The sequence below is a fragment of the Leopardus geoffroyi genome, chromosome B3, assembly GCF_018350155.1.
Source record: "Leopardus geoffroyi isolate Oge1 chromosome B3, O.geoffroyi_Oge1_pat1.0, whole genome shotgun sequence".
NCBI lineage: Eukaryota > Metazoa > Chordata > Mammalia > Carnivora > Felidae > Leopardus > Leopardus geoffroyi.
In genome coordinates, this window is record NC_059337.1 from 313,676 (window position 1) to 331,128 (window position 17,453).

At 55.1% G+C, this 17,453-nt stretch overlaps 1 long non-coding RNA gene across 1 annotated transcript in view; it reads right to left on the reverse strand.

Annotated features, from left to right (window-relative positions):
* LOC123582370 overlaps positions 1-16,597 on the reverse strand; it is a 29,672-nt gene extending 13,075 nt beyond the window's left edge. The window contains exons 1-2 of the long non-coding RNA XR_006704348.1: positions 16,519-16,597; positions 4,841-4,919 (exon numbers count right to left, since the gene is read on the reverse strand). This is a non-coding gene — a long non-coding RNA (uncharacterized LOC123582370). The remainder of the gene's footprint in view (positions 1-4,840; positions 4,920-16,518) is intronic.
* Between the last annotated feature and the right edge of the window lie 856 nt (positions 16,598-17,453).

Genomic DNA, 17,453 nt, shown 5'->3' on the forward strand with positions numbered 1-17,453 from the left:
GGAAGGTGGTCGCTTCTCTCTCTTGGGCCCGCCTGCACGTGGGGGTCTGCTCCGATTCTTCTTCAGCAGAGAGAGCGCGAGACCTGTGCTCCTTTGGCTCCTGGGTGCTGGTTGGTGGTGAGGGTTGGGAGGACGGAGACGTGTGGGTGGGACAGAGCTGCAACTACCAGGCATTTAGAGGCCTGGCTGGTTCTCGGAGGAGCTGTTGGTGATGGGGCGATGGGACGGATGTGGATTTGGGGTGCTGGCTTCAGACGCTGGCACTGGTTGGCAGTGATAGCAGGTGGGTGTTGGGCGTTGGCACCGGGCTGTTGAAGGGCCAGGGGTTGCTAGGGGTGCGCAGAGCCTGAGTGGCCCTGAGGGACAAGAGGGCTCGCACTGTGAGGAACCACCCAAACTGGGTGATTAGAGGGGCACAGTGAAGCCGGGCTTCACCACAGAGACACGACAGACCAGTGCTTCCCCGGGCTAGCGGTGGGACTGGGGATTAGGAGCAACCTCGCCCTTTGGGGTCACGGAAGTGTCCCCAAAGGCGATGGTTATATAACTCAACATATTTATTAAAAACCACTGAATTGTATTCCTGAAGTGGATAAATCTTATGATATGGAAATTATGCCTCAATAAAATTGCGGGGAAAATGAAAGAATGACCTAGCGTCAGGCCCGGCACATAGCAAATCCTCAATAAATAATTAGTAAGTGAATAGTCTCCTTGCCAACCAGGCAGGCCCTGAAACACCAGGCACGGTTTGTACCATGAACATGCACCACCCTCCAATGGGAAGAACACAGGTTTCCTAAGTGGTGTCCTGCCTCAGTCCTCTGTCCTTGTCATTCCCAGTATCTTTCCTAAACCTGATGTTTCCACTTTACCAGTCGGCTGCCAACGCCACACAGCCAGCTCCTCTGCGGCCCGCTGGTCCCCCGGCCTGGGGTCCTGTGCCCCCATCGCCTGCCAGGGGCCCCGACCACCCTGTGGTCCAGCCAGCATCCTGGGGGCACCCCGCCCCCCCCCCCCCAGGTCCTGACCTCCTCTTCCTCCCCCCCCCCCACCCTCCTTGGTCTGTGGCTCCCTGTCTCCGCCCTTCCCCTACCCCTGCCTCCACCCCCTCCACGCTGCAGCCAGAGTGACCATCCCAAAATGTAACACTGGTCACCTGACACTCCTTCAATGTCTCTGAGCCTCACGGTTTCCAGGATAAAGTCCAAATTCACAGCACAGGCCCTTGAAGGTTCTCTGCCCACCTCTGCTCACTGCTCTCTGGATCCCCCCGCACGCAGCCTGGACACCTCCAGCCCCTTGGATCCGCTGTTCCTTCGGCCTGGACCGCCCTCAGGCTTCCCCTGGAAAACCACCCCTTCTTCAGGGCTCAGCCCATCTGGGTGGGGCACGATTCCTCGGGGCTCCCTCAGCAGGGTGTACCTACCCCACCCCCCATCTCCCGGGCGGGGGCCCTGCCTGTGCAGCCTTAGCACCCAGCACCGGGCCTGGCACAGAGCTGAACCCCTACTTGTTGGCAACCTGCCTGGGGTGTCCACAGCTGGGCCCGCCCAGAGGCTCAATCGAGAGACGACACGTGGCCTTCGAGGGGGCCCTGACCGGGCCCTTGTGGACACAGACCATATCCTCTTGTTCTGTGCTGTCTCCTTGCCCAGCGCAGGGCCTGGTGTGGTAGGGGCTCAATAAGTACTTGCTGAGGGGCCAGAGAAGTGCAGGTGTGAAAAAATGAACCCAGAGGCAGAAAAGGCCCAGGGATAGCAGGGCCCAACCCAGGCCACCCACATGTGCCCCAACAACTCACAAAGGATGAGGCTGACCCCAAGGAGAAACTGCAGCCTCTTACCCACAAAGACTAGTAACCAGGTGTCCCCGCTGGGTCCCAAAACCCACAAAGACTAGTAACCAGGTGTCCCTGCTGGGTCCCAAAACCCACAAAGACTAGTAACCAGGTGTCCCTGCTGGGTCCCAAAACCCACAAAGACTAGTAACCAGGTGTCCCTGCTGGGTTCCAAAACCTACAAACTAACCAGGTGTCCCCGCTGGGTCCCAAAACCCAAAAAGACTGGTAACCAGGTGTCCCTGCTGGGTCCCAAAACCCACAAAGACTAGTAACCAGGTGTCCCTGCTGGGTCCCAAAACCTACAAACTAACCAGGTGTCCCCGCTGGGTCCCAAAACCCAAAAAGACTGGTAACCAGGTGTCCCTGCTGGGTTCCAAAACCTACAAACTAACCAGGTGTCCCCTCTGGGTCCCAAAACCCACAAAGACTAGTAACCAGGTGTCCCCGCTGGGTCCCAAAACCCACAAAGACTAGTAACCAGGTGTCCCCGCTGGGTCCCAAAACCCACAAAGACTAGTAACCAGGTGTCCCCGCTGGGTCTCCATCCAAAACCCACAAAGGCAAAGGCCTCCAGGAGCAGATGGACTTGTCACTAACGCCACCCCAGCCTGAGCAGGCGCGGTGTGGCAGCTGGGCGCTGTGGGTTCTCCTGCACCCAGCCAGGCAGTCCTATGCCAGCCCTGGAAGGAGGCGTGGTTGTCACCTCATCTTACAGCTGATGAGATGGGACCAGAGCTCCTGGAGGGGGACGGGGTGGCGAACCCTGATCCACCCTGACCCCAGCACTGGTACTCTGAACCACATGCCCTGCACCAGGATGGCTTGGAAAGGAGTGCCTGGTGGGGGGTGGGGGGCTGAGCTGTGTGTCCCACGTTGGGGAGAAGGCCCCCTCTAAGCCCCGGCCTGGCCTCTGGCTCCGGGGGCGGAGCTGGAAGAAGGGGCCGCCCCCCGCTGACGCCTTCTCCAGCCCTGCCTCTGCGGGTCTCCAAACTGCGGTGGATTTCAAGGGGCTTGAGTCTGAAGGACACCCATTTGGGGCAGAAGACGTGCACTCCGTGGCATCAGCCCCTGCGGAGAGCTTACCGCTATCTACCCCAACCCCCGCGTCCCGGTAACTACGTTGGGCGACTGTCCTCCGTGTCGGGTGTCAGAGAGACCACGGTTTTCGTGCTGAAAACAGCAGGATATTCAGGACCCACGGAGTCAGGAGAAAGACTTGGAGCCTGCGAGCGTACCACAGGGCGAGTGTGGACATCCCTCTGCCACGCAGCCGACAGTCTGCCCTCTGGGCTGCAGCTGCACTCACCGTGTAGTAAGCCGTTAGAAAGAAAAAATACCCATCTGCTGTTTTTGAAGAGTCATCTCTGTGGATAATAGGAACGAGATGGTCGCAGCCAGGTCCCCATTATGGTCTAAGAGCTATGAGAGCCCATTACAGAACAGAAGGCTCATTTCCCACCCTCCGGCTGAACGTGGCCTGTTTGCAAGGGCAGGCAGGGACGCCGTGCACACTATAAAAAGGCACGCTTTCCGCAGCCCTGTGCCAAGCGGAATGGCTAGACGGAGGCTGGGCACCGGCGAGTGGGGTCGGGAGGCCAGATCCCTTTGAACGCTGACAACACGCACATCCGTACACCACGGCCCTGCTTTCCCAGAAGCATCTGTATCCTCCCGTCTGTGTGAATTCACTTCACGAGAGGCCAGTGTTCACCTGCTCTCACTCAGGCCCCACAACAACCCTGTGAGACGGGCCACGGTGCACTACTGTCCTGTTGTGGAAGTGAGAACACTGAGGGGGCGCCTGAGGGGCTCAGTCAGTTGAGCCTCCAACTTCGGCTCAGGTCATGATCTCACAGTTCGTGGGTTTGGGCCCCATGTCAGGCTCTGTGCTGACAGCTGGGAGCCTGGAGCCTGCTTCAGATGCTGTGTCTGCCTCTCTCTCTGCCCCTCCCCCGCTCACACTCTGTCTGTGTCTCTCTCAAAAGCAAATAAAGAGTAAAAAAAAATTTTTTAAAGAAGTGAGAACACCGAGGCTAAAAGACGTGAATGATTTCCTAGTGTCACTGCCTAGTAGGTGATGGGGCTGGAGGGAGACATGCCCTTCGCATGACACTGCTCAGAGCAAGGTGGCCCTGGGGGGATGGGCATGCGCTTTAGCCAGCAAGGGCACCCGCAGCCACCCTCAGGGCTCTGCCTCTTCTGTCCCTTGTGAAGACACTCAGCAAATACATCCCCCCCCCCCCCCCCCCCCCCAATTACACAGCTTCTGAGTTACAGCTCAGGGCAGATAAGCCACGATCAGGATCAAGTACTTAGAGGAGTGAAGGAGTTAGCACACCCTGAATGGATTCTGCCCTTGATTTACAGCCAGTGCCTTTGCTGTGGGCCTAGACTGAGGGCCGTCCCCCCAGGGCGGGAAATAGCCGGCCTTTCATGGAGCGTCAGAGCCAGAAGTACAGGAGGCTCAACCCCCAGCAGGAGGAACAGGCATTCCCTCTGGATGATCTGGAAAACAATACGGCACCTCACTTGGGCGTAACCGGGAAACATGGGCTCCGTCGGTGCTGCTCCGCGGTGCCCTAGGCTCCACTTGCTCCGCAGAGGCCCCTGGACATCCCGCCCACTCCTTGTTTGTAAACCTGCCCTCAGGCCGGCAGCAGAACCCACCTGGAGATTTACGGCAAGACACATGCTAGACCAAGGGACCCACAAGGCCAAGGGACCCACTGGATCAAGGGACCCACAAGGCCAAGGGACCCACTGGCTTCCTGGAGGTCACCGACAGGAGCAGGGATTTGCAGACAGAATTTCGGGGGGGGGGGTGTGGACTTAGATCACAACAAACAAGGACACCTTTATCTCCCTGAACCTCTAGACGAATTGAGCATTTCCCTTCATTATGAACGCGGCCAACAAGCCAGCCGCACTAGCAGCCCTGGGTTCTGTCCCCACAGAAATCACTGAGGGTTCGTATCACGCTACAGTCGCTGTAGGTACCTTAAGATACGGCTTCTGCTCTTTGCGGCTTCACCACGATGGTAGCTGTCAGACACGCTGCTGGACCTCAGTTGATGGGCTAATAAACAGACACCACGTTGCAATTAAAAAAATAATGCCGATAACCGTATTTCGAAATAATGATTTCATCCATAACCCATGTATTTCACATATTTACGAACATTCTGAGAAGGAGTCTATAGCACCAAGAAAGTAACAACGTGAAGATCTCAGACACCCACAGTAACCTTCACAGCGGGCAGAAGTGACAGGTCATGTCACCCCGGCGGGCGCAGAGGGCTTTGTAGTTTTGAACTACAGGTTCCGGGGCCTCGTCACAGGGTAGCCTGCTCCGAGATGGAGTTCAGGGAAGTGCCTGTGGGATCAGTACTCGTGGAAGAGCCAGGAGCGAATCAGGATTGGGCAGAGGGGGAAGACTGAGCTCCGCGGAGGCCTCGCTGACCCCATGTGCCGTTCTGAGCCGTCCCGAGTTGGTGTAAGGGGGCCAGGTCCCCTTGGTGTAATGGGCTCCACCCCATGTGGACCGGTTACAGGGTGCAATCGGCCCAGGAAAGGCCTTGCGCATGGCCTTGGGCACGCCTTGGGCAGGGCTGCTCTCTCCAGCAGAGCTATTTCCCATATTGGGCCAACGGCGGTGCACGCCACCTCCCAGCAGCTGGGGGAGAGTCACTTGTCCCTGCCGTGGCTCAGGGTGGTGGCTCACAGTCCACCACAGCTCCCACCCTGGGCCTACTGCAGCTGAATCCCTGGGTGGAGTCCAGGGTCCGTCATCTCTAAAGCTCTCGCGACGATTCTGATGCTCTGCCAGGTGTGGAAGCCGTGATCCCAGGTGGTAGGAGGGGGAGGGTCTCCAAGATCATGGAATCCAAGGGACTTGGTCGAGGCTATCCAGCCTGTCGGCGGCAGAGCCGCCCATGGCACTTCTCCATGTACTGATTTCGCGTGACAAGTATCCGAGACACTCACACACCAGGGGCTCACAAATCTCTCAACGCAGGGCCTGCTCGGGCTGGCACGTCGCCTGGGGGGGGGGGGGCTGTGCGTCCACACGGTTTCTCTGCGGGGCAAGCTAAGCTGGCATCTGTCAAAATCCCAAACGTGCCCACTCAGCACTTCTACCGCTAGATACGTGTCCTGAGGAGAGACCTCCGCACGGATGACATGACTTGTGCCCAAGGATGTTCACCCAGAAGTTATTTTTAATAGCAAAACCTAGAAAAAGTCTCCACGTTCATCATGGGGACTGCTCAAACAAAAGGAACCCTCTGCGGCCATTAAAAAATAGAGGGAGCTCTATGTTGATACAAAAAAGTAACAACAACCCTACAAGGTGCATCAGTAAACACAGAAGGAAGATGCAGAACCATGTTTAAAAGTCACAATTTGGGTGGAAAAAAAGGGAAATACTTAGGTGAATCTGCGAGAGTTTGCAGGTAACCGGGGGCTTTAAGAAAGAGGGAATCAGTCTGATTAGAAAAACAGATTCCATTCAAGGTTTTTCGGGCTGAGAGAATTTAACTCAGGAAACTGGGTTGGGTAAGTGGTACCAGAGGCAAGCCGGGGGGGGGGGGGGCAGCCCCGGCACGGGCCACAGAGGAAGCCGCTGTACCCTAAACGGAGGACAAAGCAGAACGAGGCTGCTGGCAGAGCTGAGGGGCTGCAGAGCCGTCCCCCATCCCTGGAGGACACACAGCTGCGGCTGGAGAGGCCACCCAAGGCGGAGAGAAGGGGAAGTGAGGGCTTTTCCCCCCTACCCCAGACCTCCCGTTGTGCCTCGCCTCGGCTGAGCCCAAGCCCAAGCGGCTGCCCCAGGACCCTGGGAAACGGGGGCCTGTAGGGATCGGCCTCTTGGGGTATGGAGAAGAGCAGGAGGGGGCACGGAGTGCAGCTGGGAGGCAGCACGACCGACCTTGCGGCATGACGAGTGTCTTCAGGAAATGCAAAGAACCTCCCCGGGGCCACATAAGAGGTGCTAACAGGGCTTGCTTCCAGGAGTCAGGGATCTGGAGGGAGACCTAGTTTATGTTAGGGACCCCTTGGGGCTTTTAAATTTTGCACCATGAGCACATACGGCCCTATTTGAAGCAAGATGCTTGCCTGACATTCACAGTGGGTCCACTGGAAAGGGCAAGGCTGTTGTATTTTCTCACTGGAAAATATCCCGCCTGCTAAATCTCCCCCCACACTTCCCGTAACGGCCCCCGGGGGACAGCACAGCAGTTCTTGTTGCCTCTTCCGCCAGTGTCCTCCTCACACCGCCCCTCTCCCCGCTGGGCTGGGTGAGGGCAGAGGGGGGAGCACGAGCTGGAGGGGCCCCACCATCTCACGGCCCGTTTCACAGAGGCCTGCTCGCAGCCCAGAGCCTCGGTGGCCCGCAGACACGCTCTGTATTCACCACTCCGCATGGGGGGGCAGTGGCAGGTCCACCTGAAACCCTTGTTCACCGGACGGGCTCCGGGAGCGCCAGGGTGCAGCTTGTGGGCCACAGAGTCAGGCTCACCCAGGTCTCTCACTGGGGGACAGGAGCAGCGGGGGCCACCGGCCCAGGGGTCTCTGCCCATCCACACTGCCGCCCCCCCCCGCCCTTCAGGGGACCCCAAATGGACTGCAGCACCCCTTACTGAAACCCCGTCCGCCGCAGCTTGGTTGGCTAAAGGCAGGACCGTGACTATCTCATCAGTCGCAATGAGGGTAAGTGTCGACAACTGTAAAACAGCTTCTGGCTCAAACACGAGTCCCCGCTTCCTTGTCCTCAAGTGTCCCCGTCCTGAAACCTCACCGGCCACTCAAGGCTCCAATGAGAGTGCCCACGTGTCTGGCCAGGGCCGGCCTGGGACGTGGGCTCCGCGGGGCCAGCCCTTCTGTCTCGAGATCCGGGTGGAGACCTGCCTGGCCAGCTCCCTCCGGACTCAAGGCAGGTGCGCAGTGGGGTGAACCGTTCACGGGACTCCTTTCTGGCTAAATTCCGACTGCGCGTCCGGAGAGAAGAAACTGACCAGCTCCCTGGGCCTGAGCCTGCAGCTCCTTCGAGGCGGGGCTCTCCAGTCTGTCGGCAGATGAGCTGTTGGCACAGCCTCTGCTCAGCAGTCCAGTCACTGGGTGCCCTGCAGGATCACGACAACCAGATCCACGGCCGAATGGTGCCCTTCATGCCTTTGTTTCTAAGGGGAGTCCAGGAGATGACCCAGGCAGGGCTCCTGGCCCCAGATCTCTCCTCACCACATGGCGGAGGCCACTCCACCCCCGTGGGACTGATGCCGCCCACGGTCGTGCAGACGGGAGCCTGTGGCTGGCGTTTACCTCGCTGGCTTCAGGTTATCCTGCCGTGGGCCTCACCGTGACCCCCAGTACAGAGTGTCACCTCTAGGTGCCGGTAGGGTCCCGTAGCGCTCCCCTGCCTGCGTGTGTCCTGCTGCCTGTGTCGGCGGGGCCTGCACAGAGCTTCCCCAAGCCACCCTGTCTCCCTCTCCCTCTGCTAGTGCTTCCTAAGTGCAGCCCCCGGGCATGGAGACGGACACACGTCTCTACCTCCTATCCCCTGGTCCCTGACCTCCCTGGGACTTCGCGGTCCAGCAGAAGAGACGGGCGCGTAACGAAACAATTGCAGCTGATGTGGTCAAGGCTCTGCCCGAGCAACGCGTGAGGAACTCCGGGGAGAGAAGAAAAACCGAGGAAAACACACTGAAGTTTTCCTGGATGAGTCAAGGCTCAAGTTCCAGTCACCTCTTGCTCCAGAGCAGCCTCCGTGTGCTTGCAGATTCTGTGGCTTAGGAATCCGGACCGGGCACCGTGGGGCTGTGCCCACCCTGCTCTGTGATGTCTGGGCCAGATGAGTCTGTGTGAAGAGTGGGCCCGGCTGGAAGTGTCAACCACAGGGGTCCTGTGTGGGCTCCCCAGCATGGTCTCGGGCTTCGGACACGGCGTCTCCGGGACTCCAGAACAAGTGCCCCGAGTGAGCACGGTGGCTGCCGCATGGCCTTTACGGACTTAGCCTCAGGAGACACAGCATCACCTCACACACTTAGGACTGGTCAAAGTCAATGTCAGAAGACCAACCCGATCAAGGCATGAGGACATATGCACGCCTCCTGACGGGAGGAGGCGGGCAGTTTGCACCCGCGGTTTCACACTGCCCCAGGTGTCCCTCAAGCTGAATTTCGAAGGCAGACTAGAGGTCTGTCAGATGACAAAGTGGGGAGGGTGTCCCAGGCGGAGGGATGGGCACATACAAAGGCCCCGGGGCATGAGAGTGGACTGCCTTACACAAAACGAGAGCATCAGATTTCCCAGGAGCTCACCAAACACCGTCTTCCTGCTGTCTGCCCCTGGTCCTCCCCAGACACCGGGGCCCTGCTGCGCCCCAAGCTCAGACACCAGCCCCTCAGCTGAGGCTCAGCCCCATCGTGGGTGGAGTCGCCAGCCCACGTCCCAGCTGCCTGGCCCCCTCCCCTGGCTCTGGGGCGGCCGTGAGCGCACAGGGAGTCGCCACGTGGGCAGGGCTGCGAGTGGAGCCCCATCCGGTCCCCACCCCTATGTTCTCATCCCCGGCTCTCAGTGTAGAAAGCCTCGAGGCCCCCAGCCAGAGCCTTCTTGGTTTGGGTTTTCGGAGCACTAAAGGCTCTGGGTCCGCTGGCTTGAATCCCGGCAACCCTTTCCATAATGGTTGGTTCGTCTGATTGTAGGCATAACACTCAAACTAGATTAAACAAAAAAGAGAAATCACTGGTTCTTGTAACTGCAATGTTCGAGGAGCGAGTTTAAAGAGTATCAAACGATACCAGAATTCTCTCTTTCTCTCAGTTTCTCAGCTGTGTATTTTTCTGTGTTGGCTTCATTCTCAGACAGCGTCTCCCCAAAAGTAACACCCGACGGCTCGAAAGCTCCGGGCTTAACTAACACTCAGAGCCGGCAAACCAAAAAAGTCAAAAGAGGGCATCTCTTCCCTGAAGGCTTGGACTGCAGCCCCAAAGAGGGTTCTAATTGGCCTAACTTGGATCACACGCCCTTCCCAGAACCAATCACCCCGCCCATGAAGATGCGGTATTCTGACTGACTTTGACGGGATCAAATGCTGACCCCAGGTCGGGGTTAAGAGGTAGCCTCACTGTAGCCACACAGAATCACTTCATTTAAAAAAAAAAGGGGGGGGGATTCCACAACCAGAAGGGGAAGAGAAAACGTGAAAGGAAGACAAAATGTAGCTGTCATGGCCCAGTTGCACACTTCGCGCACTGCACAGTCAGGGGGCGGGATGCCTTCTGTGTCTGCCCAGAAGGGGCCCCTTTATCTAATTCAGGTGGAGGCGGCCGTGTGGACTACTTACTGCTGGGGTGCCACCAAGTCTACCACACTTCCCTTGACCTGGCGCCTCAGTACTGCGTGAACCCTCCTCACCCTTTATCTCCTAGTTCAAACGCCTACTTCTCCGTGAACTGGCGGCGACACGTCAGAAGTTATTCGCGTGCCCACAGGTTCATGGCTTCTGCCTCAGACACGGCCACACGGCTGTCCCGATGTGATTCCTCGTCTGTGTCATCTGGCCTGAGACAGACTCCACCAGGGCAGCAGGTCCGGCCAAGCTGCCCTTCCAGGCTGGCGGAGCACGTGCAGGGGAGAGCACCACAGTGCGACGATCACAGAGGAGTGTGAGCCCTCCGTTTTGGTCATGAGAGGCTGTTGGCTGGATCCCCTGGATCTTCTGTCCGTGTCCCTTTGCCCAGCCGCTGGAGACACTGCCCAGAGGACGGGGCCTTGAACGGCGCCTCCAGAGGGCCACTACCCGAGGCCAAAGCTCTTTCTCCAGGAGACCTCTGGGGACGAGAAGGTGGCTGGGCTCCATCTGGGCCTCACCGAGGACAACCGCGCTGGGGCTCAGCTGCAGCTCCTGATTAAAACCAGATCCCGGAGCTGGGGACCTTTGGTGAAACTGGATACCTATCATCGTAGGCAAAGGAAATCCACCACGGGAGGGAGGGAGGCTGGCTCGCGTCCCGGCACGGCTGGGCCAGGCCGTAAGGCCGCGCTTTCCTTCACGAAGGCCCCCGGGACTCCTTGCTGTGTGGGGCGATGACAGCCCTGAGACACAGGCGCCCCGTGGAGCCTGAGGAACGTTTCCACTTCTCCTTCTCCCCACCTCCCTGCTCTTGGCTTGCCTTCAGCTGGAAGACCTGGGTTCAGTCCCACTACCAACTTTTATCCAGTTAGGGCAAAGTTATTTAATCCGAGCCTCAGTTTGGTCATCTGTAAAATGGGGGTGAAAACAGTACCTTCCTGGCTGCCTACTGTAGGATTAAAAGTAATGCTATGAAGAGTGCTTAGCACGGGACCTGGAACACACAGAGCCCTTAGTAAACGTCAGTTATGCTATGCCTCCTTCCTCCCTCCTTTCCCCCTTTTCCCATCGATACCATTAAACCACAAACACAATCCTTGATGACCATAGTAAGGAAAATATTTCACGTCCCTGATGGCGGATGCAGTGGAAAACGCACTGGCTCCGGGGCCAGACAGCCTGAGGTTGTAAATGGTCGCCATTTATCAGCTGGGCGACTTAACCACTCTGAGCCTGAGTGTCTTCATGCAAACGGGGACACCGGTAATGCCTGTCCTGCCCCAGGACTGCTGTGTGTGTCACACGGGGCACCTGTGTGAAGGGGGCGCTGGAAACGGGGAGCCGAAACAGTGCTGTCATTGTTCGTGCTTCCAATGCTATGCCTTCTGTCTTGCTGTTTCCTTTTCTTGTTTGGTCCTTCTCTTCCTATTTCCAAGGTCACAAGTCAAATGAACTTGGGGGGGCGGGGGTCAAGTCTTGGAGCTGCAAGAGAACTCGAGGACATTGGTTCAGTCGTTGTATCTGAAATCACTTGGAAAACAAAACATTCATAAAAATTCAGATTCATGGGTTCCAACCCACACCTAGAGGGTCCGACTCTCTCACTTTTTAAATGAAAAATGTGTTTAAAATTTCAAAAGTGATACATGCCCATTCTAAATGAATTCCAATGATACAGAAATAATGAGTAAAAAAGGCCAGTCCCCCGAGGTAACTGCTATTAACGGTTTGGTGTGTCTCATCTAGGGTTTTGTTTTTCCTGGAAAGGGCGAAGCATATAGTTTTTATTTTTTCCCATAAAACTAGATCATCACTCATTTTCTTCTGAAACTTAACATAGCTTGGACATCTTTCCACACCGGCACACATATGACTACCTCATTCTGGTTAACAGCTGGAGAGAACTCCATGATTGGGCTAATCGTGGTCGACTTAACCATTTCCTTATGGGTGGACACCGCGGGCTCTCGCTGGCGGGTCCCACGCGGCCAGTCCAGCCTCTGTCCTCTGTGTGGCACAGAGGGGCAGTCGGAGGCCCAAGGAGGGATGTGGACCGGCCAGGATCACACAGCAGGTCAGTGAGCCGGGTTTACAGCTCTGGTCCCTGATGTGCTCTTGGCATTGAATCACACCACTGGTTTATTTTTTTTTTTAATGGTCACAGGGAACTTAATATTTTTCTGAACCTACTCCTGATACTAGGGAAGAGAAAAAAAACAACAACCAATGTTAACATTATTCCATGTAACTCTGAGAATTGAATTTTTGCTCAAACTTTCTCAGAGTTTTCATTTTTCATTATATTCCTTGCAAGAGTTCGTGAGTCAATAAATATTTCCCAGACGTTGTTTCCGAAGCTAATTTTTTTCTATGCTGGCATCCCGAAATCCCCCTTCTGCTGAGTGTGACTGTTCTGAGACCGAGCCAAAGTCCACTTCAGGAACACCCCAGGTCCCTGCCCTTCATTCACCGTAAGTGAGGAGTTTCCTCTCTTGTGGAACAAATGGAATTAAAAAGTTGTGACTGTCATCTATGTTTTCATTATGTAAATGTCTCCAAGTCCTGTCGGTATCTTTCCCAGAAAGATAAATTACCCAGTTGGCAGAGATAGAACACGTTTGCAGAATTCTTGTGAGAATTTGCCGTTTGCCCAGAAATTGTGCTTAATATTCCTAGCAAGAAATGGAACAGTAAGCCCACCTCCCAGGAGGTAGAGAGTTTGATTGGAAGCGACCACTGTCCGTCAAGTCACACCCTCTGACGCAACTGCCCTCAGAGCTCGGTGCTGAGCCGCCTGCAAATGTGTCCAAGTCTCCTGCCTCCACCCCATCCCCTGTCACAGAGGGGCTGCTCAGAAACCGCTCAGATTTCTGAGTAAAAAGGAAAGGAGCTGGCCGACCAGTGTTGGTAACATCTGAATGTTGTTTAGCATCGTCCTGGGCAAAAGACAAAGGGAACAGAGGACTATGGAGTAGCTCTTTTGTTGGTGAGCTGCCTCTTGGGTCCTAAAACTCTGGCTTCTGTCTCAGAATCAAAAGTAGACCCCTCTCCTGGTCCCTCGATTGTGCCTCCTAAAATCAGGGCTCCTAGGACAAATGGCTGGTACCAGGTCCGAAGCAGGAAACGTACCAGATGAACTCGGGGCATCTTGTCACTCAAGTGGCAAGGAAGTCATCAAAGACCACTACGGTCCTACCAGAAGGCTGAAGAGTGAATTCGAAGAGGCTCCCACTGGCCAATACGCACCACCTCTCACACCCGCTAGGATAATAACTGTAGTGAAGTGAATTGTGTCAGGTAGGTTTCAACCTACAAATTCATAGTGATATCCAAAGAAAAAGATTAAAAAGAAAACCCAAAACACATTGGTCACCTGTGAAGAATGCCAGGAGAACCAACTTATTACTTTGAAAACCAGTCAATACAGGAAAGAATCAAACATCTATTGTGCTTTTCTTATTAAACTACACCTCAGGATTAGCACACAGTAGACGAGGGTGAGTAACTTCTTATGGAAGTATTCTAGCTCATAAATGAAGAAATGATAGAACATCCCCATGTTTTAACCTCTAGCAAACTCGTGGATCTACTCTCCAGCGGCTGCTAAGATCATAGGAAGAGAGGAGCTGGACATACGGTCCTCCAAGGAAGTATCGCACACCAGCCCTGCTATACTCTTGCCGGAAAAATCCAACCTGAATCTGACTGGACTCCTAGACCTAACTATCAATTTACAAAAATACAGTGAACGACACTGTGGAAATGTAATCATCAAGATCCAGACTACAAGCAACTCTATGGGACAACCAGTCTCTCTAAAAATATACATAAAAAACAAAATGCGGGAGACGGGGACTTATAGACCAAGAGACTTAAAAGGAAAATCAACTGATCACAAAATATGGTTATTTGCAATCTTGATTTGAATAATCAGGCAAAGGAAGTTATGAGACAATCAGGAAAATTTGAATATTGACAGGATATTTGATGACATTAGGAATTATTTTTAATCTTTAAGGTGTGATCATTGTAACTTTTTAAAAATTTTTTTAACGTTTATTTATTTTTGAGACAGAGCGAGACAGAGCATGAATGGGGGAGGGTCAGAGAGAGAGAGAAAGACACAGAATCTGAAGAGGCTCCAGGCTCTGAGCTATCAGCACAGAGCCAGACGCAGGGCTCGAACTCACAGACCGCAAGATCATGACCTGAGCGGAAGTCGGATGCTTAACCGACTGAACCACCCAGGCGCCCCTCGTTATAGTTATTTTTAAGGTAATTTTCAACATTTAGAGACATATGCCGAAACATTTCTGGGTGGAATCATAAAATGTCTAGGATTTGCTCCAAAATAATTCAAGAGAGGAAAGAGTGAAACAAGATTGGCCTTGAAGGTTGTTGAAGCTGAGTGGTGGGTGCATGGGGAATCATTCTACGATTCTCTCTACTGTTACATATGCTCGAAGTTTTCTAGGAGTTAAAAGAAATAATAATAATAATAAAAAGACAGGGCAGTGCAGGGGGGACACCACGGATCTTGATAAGCACCCGAAACGACCCTGGGTGATTCAATTCCTGGGCTCCCTCTCTCCACACCTGAGATGCTTAAACGCAGAGGGGCTCTGATGGATTGGGAGAAGCACAGCTGTCTGTCCAATTTAAGAGTTTGCAGTCAAAGGGGATTCCAAACGCACTCTGGGCTGCATGTTATGAACTCTTTGCGGACTTCACGAAGACTAATTTTCACCAAGGACATACTGCATTTCCTTCACCCTGGGGCACGGTGTTTCCTCGACAGTAGGGAGGGCAGACATAGGTGTAAAGGATGTTTTTGACAGAACTGAGGGCTTTGCTGGCTACGCGGTTATGGTAACAGTGCCACGGAGGCAGGAAAATCCCTGGAGAGCACTCGTACCGGGCTGATGTCTCTGAAAGGTGTGGTGGGCTAGGTTGGCGGTGTGAAGGCTGCATTTCCAGGCTTGTTTCCCCACATTTTCTCCGATCACATCCTTGTTTACTCCCACACACTGGCGATTATGGTGATAAGAGGTTGAAGTAAGAGGGGACTGAGAAAGATGTCACAAAATGAAGTGGATCTTGCATAAAATGTTTCAACATTACTTTTTCCTTTGAGCAGGATGGCACGTTGTGCTGGTGTTCCATCGCACTGGTCGTCATCATGAAGACAAGGTTTCCTAGAAATCTGCAAGCAAGACAGACCTCTGTCCTTCTTTCCACGACTCGGTTTATTAGTTAGGAACACTTTTACTTTCAAGAATGGAAGCCACTGCATAACTGGCTTAAACAAAGAAGGGCTTTTTTTCTTTTTAATCACAGCAATACCTCCACAGAGAGGTAGGGACTGTATCATCCCAGCGACTTTGGGTTGGCATCTCCGAGATTCTCTTGGCCGTTTCCTCACAGGTAGAAGTCGGCTGCATCAGCTCCAGGCATTGAGATCTCACACCAGACTCAGAGGCAGTAAGCAGCAAGTAGCTTCTCGGGCTCTCCTCTCTTATCAGGAAGAAAACATTTTTCCCAGAAGCTCCTTAGCAGACTTCCCTTGAAGTCTCACTGGCCGGAATACTGTGGCATGGTCAACTCTAGTTACAGAGCAGCTTGGAAGAACAAGCCTGGACTTTCTGGGGCCTCTCCTGGGGGAGGCGGGCAAGGGAGAGGGGCTAGGAAGAGACCCGGCAGGCAACATTTTCACTTTTCTTTTAAATGGGGCTTGGAATCCCTGCCCGACTGCCTTTGAGACCGAATACTAACGGCTCGCTGTGCCCACCTGAAGGGCTAGCCTTGTTGTCAAAGACGTGCTCCCCCACGTCTGCCTCGCCTTGAGGACATCCGTTCAGGGAGGCCTGGATGTTACAGAAAATTCTGACTTCCCATCAGTCAGATAATCAGCACATGTTTACAGAGCACCCCCATCGCCAAGCGCTGCAGGAACGGAGAGATGGTTAAGCAGCCGTCCTGGCCTCAGGGACCACACAGGCGGGCAGAACAGGACAGAGACCCCGGCAATGTGCAGTGACGGCACAGGACCACCGCAGGAGCCCTGTGAGCACCAGGCGGGCCATAACGGCGAGGCTGGCGCGGGGCCGGGACAGCGAGGTGAGGCCCTGAGGGCGGCCATCGCGGACACTAAAACCGGGAACGGTGCGAGAGGCCCAGGCGCGGGAGGGGGTTGGGACCCCGGCGGCTGCAAGGCTAGGCTCACTGGTGTAGGTAAAGCCCTCGGCCCCCCGCGAACCTCCACTGACCTAACCTGCACCCCAACCAGCCCAGGCAGGTTTCCCGTCCGCCCCAGGGGAGAACCTACCCAAGGTCCAGCCAACTTCAGCCCACTCACCGCCGCCTTCCGGCCTCCCCGACAGGCTCGGCCCCGCCTGGCGCGGTCACATGACGCGGCCTGGCCAATCACCCCGCCCCGCCTCCAGCGGTGATTGGTCCACGCGGTCATGTGACCGGAACCGCTAGCTGAAAGCCAAAGGGAGCTGGCTTCGCGGCGTGCCCCGCCTGCTCGGCGTCTTCGACGTCAGGGCAGAGCACGTTCCTTTCTGCTGAGACTGGCTGCGGGGGGTTTCTGGCACTTGCGAACTGAAGGTGTGCCCAGGAGGCGGCCCTTGTGTTTTCTATTTTACCGGGTGAGGCCAAATCGGGGAAGGCCTTGAACGCCGGGCAGCTGTTTGACCCGGAGATTGCGGAGCAGCGGAGTGTCAGGTGCAGAGCAGTGTTTTGTTTTTTTTTAGTGAGATGAGTCCGCTGACAGTGATCTTTGTGTGGGTTTTCATCCTACACGTGTGTAAACTCTGTATCCTACGCAAGGTGTGCACACGCTTAAGACTGCAGCAACAATTCCCGGATTGCGTTCCCTGGAACACCAGTGTCCCCTCAGGGTGTGCCAAGAGGGAATGAGAAACGCTGTGCCTTTTTTTTCCCGGAAAATGAGAAAGGAACAGGACTTAGGAGAAAGAGGCCACAGCGATGTTCTGAGTGAACCACTGGTGCTGTGACCGCACGTCGTCACCCGGACGGACGTGCCCTCGTGCCTGTGGGCTGACGTGGGGGTTACAGCTGGTAGCCTCCGTCACTGTACCTGTGCTTCCTCTCCCGAAAAGACAAATCAGAAGGAAACACGCGCGCCCTATGGGACGTGCTCTAAAGAACGGGACGGAAATGGATGCTCCCGTCAACCGGGACCCGGGATGGGCACCGAACGGCGGGGGCAGTGTCCCTCATGCAGCGAATCCAGGT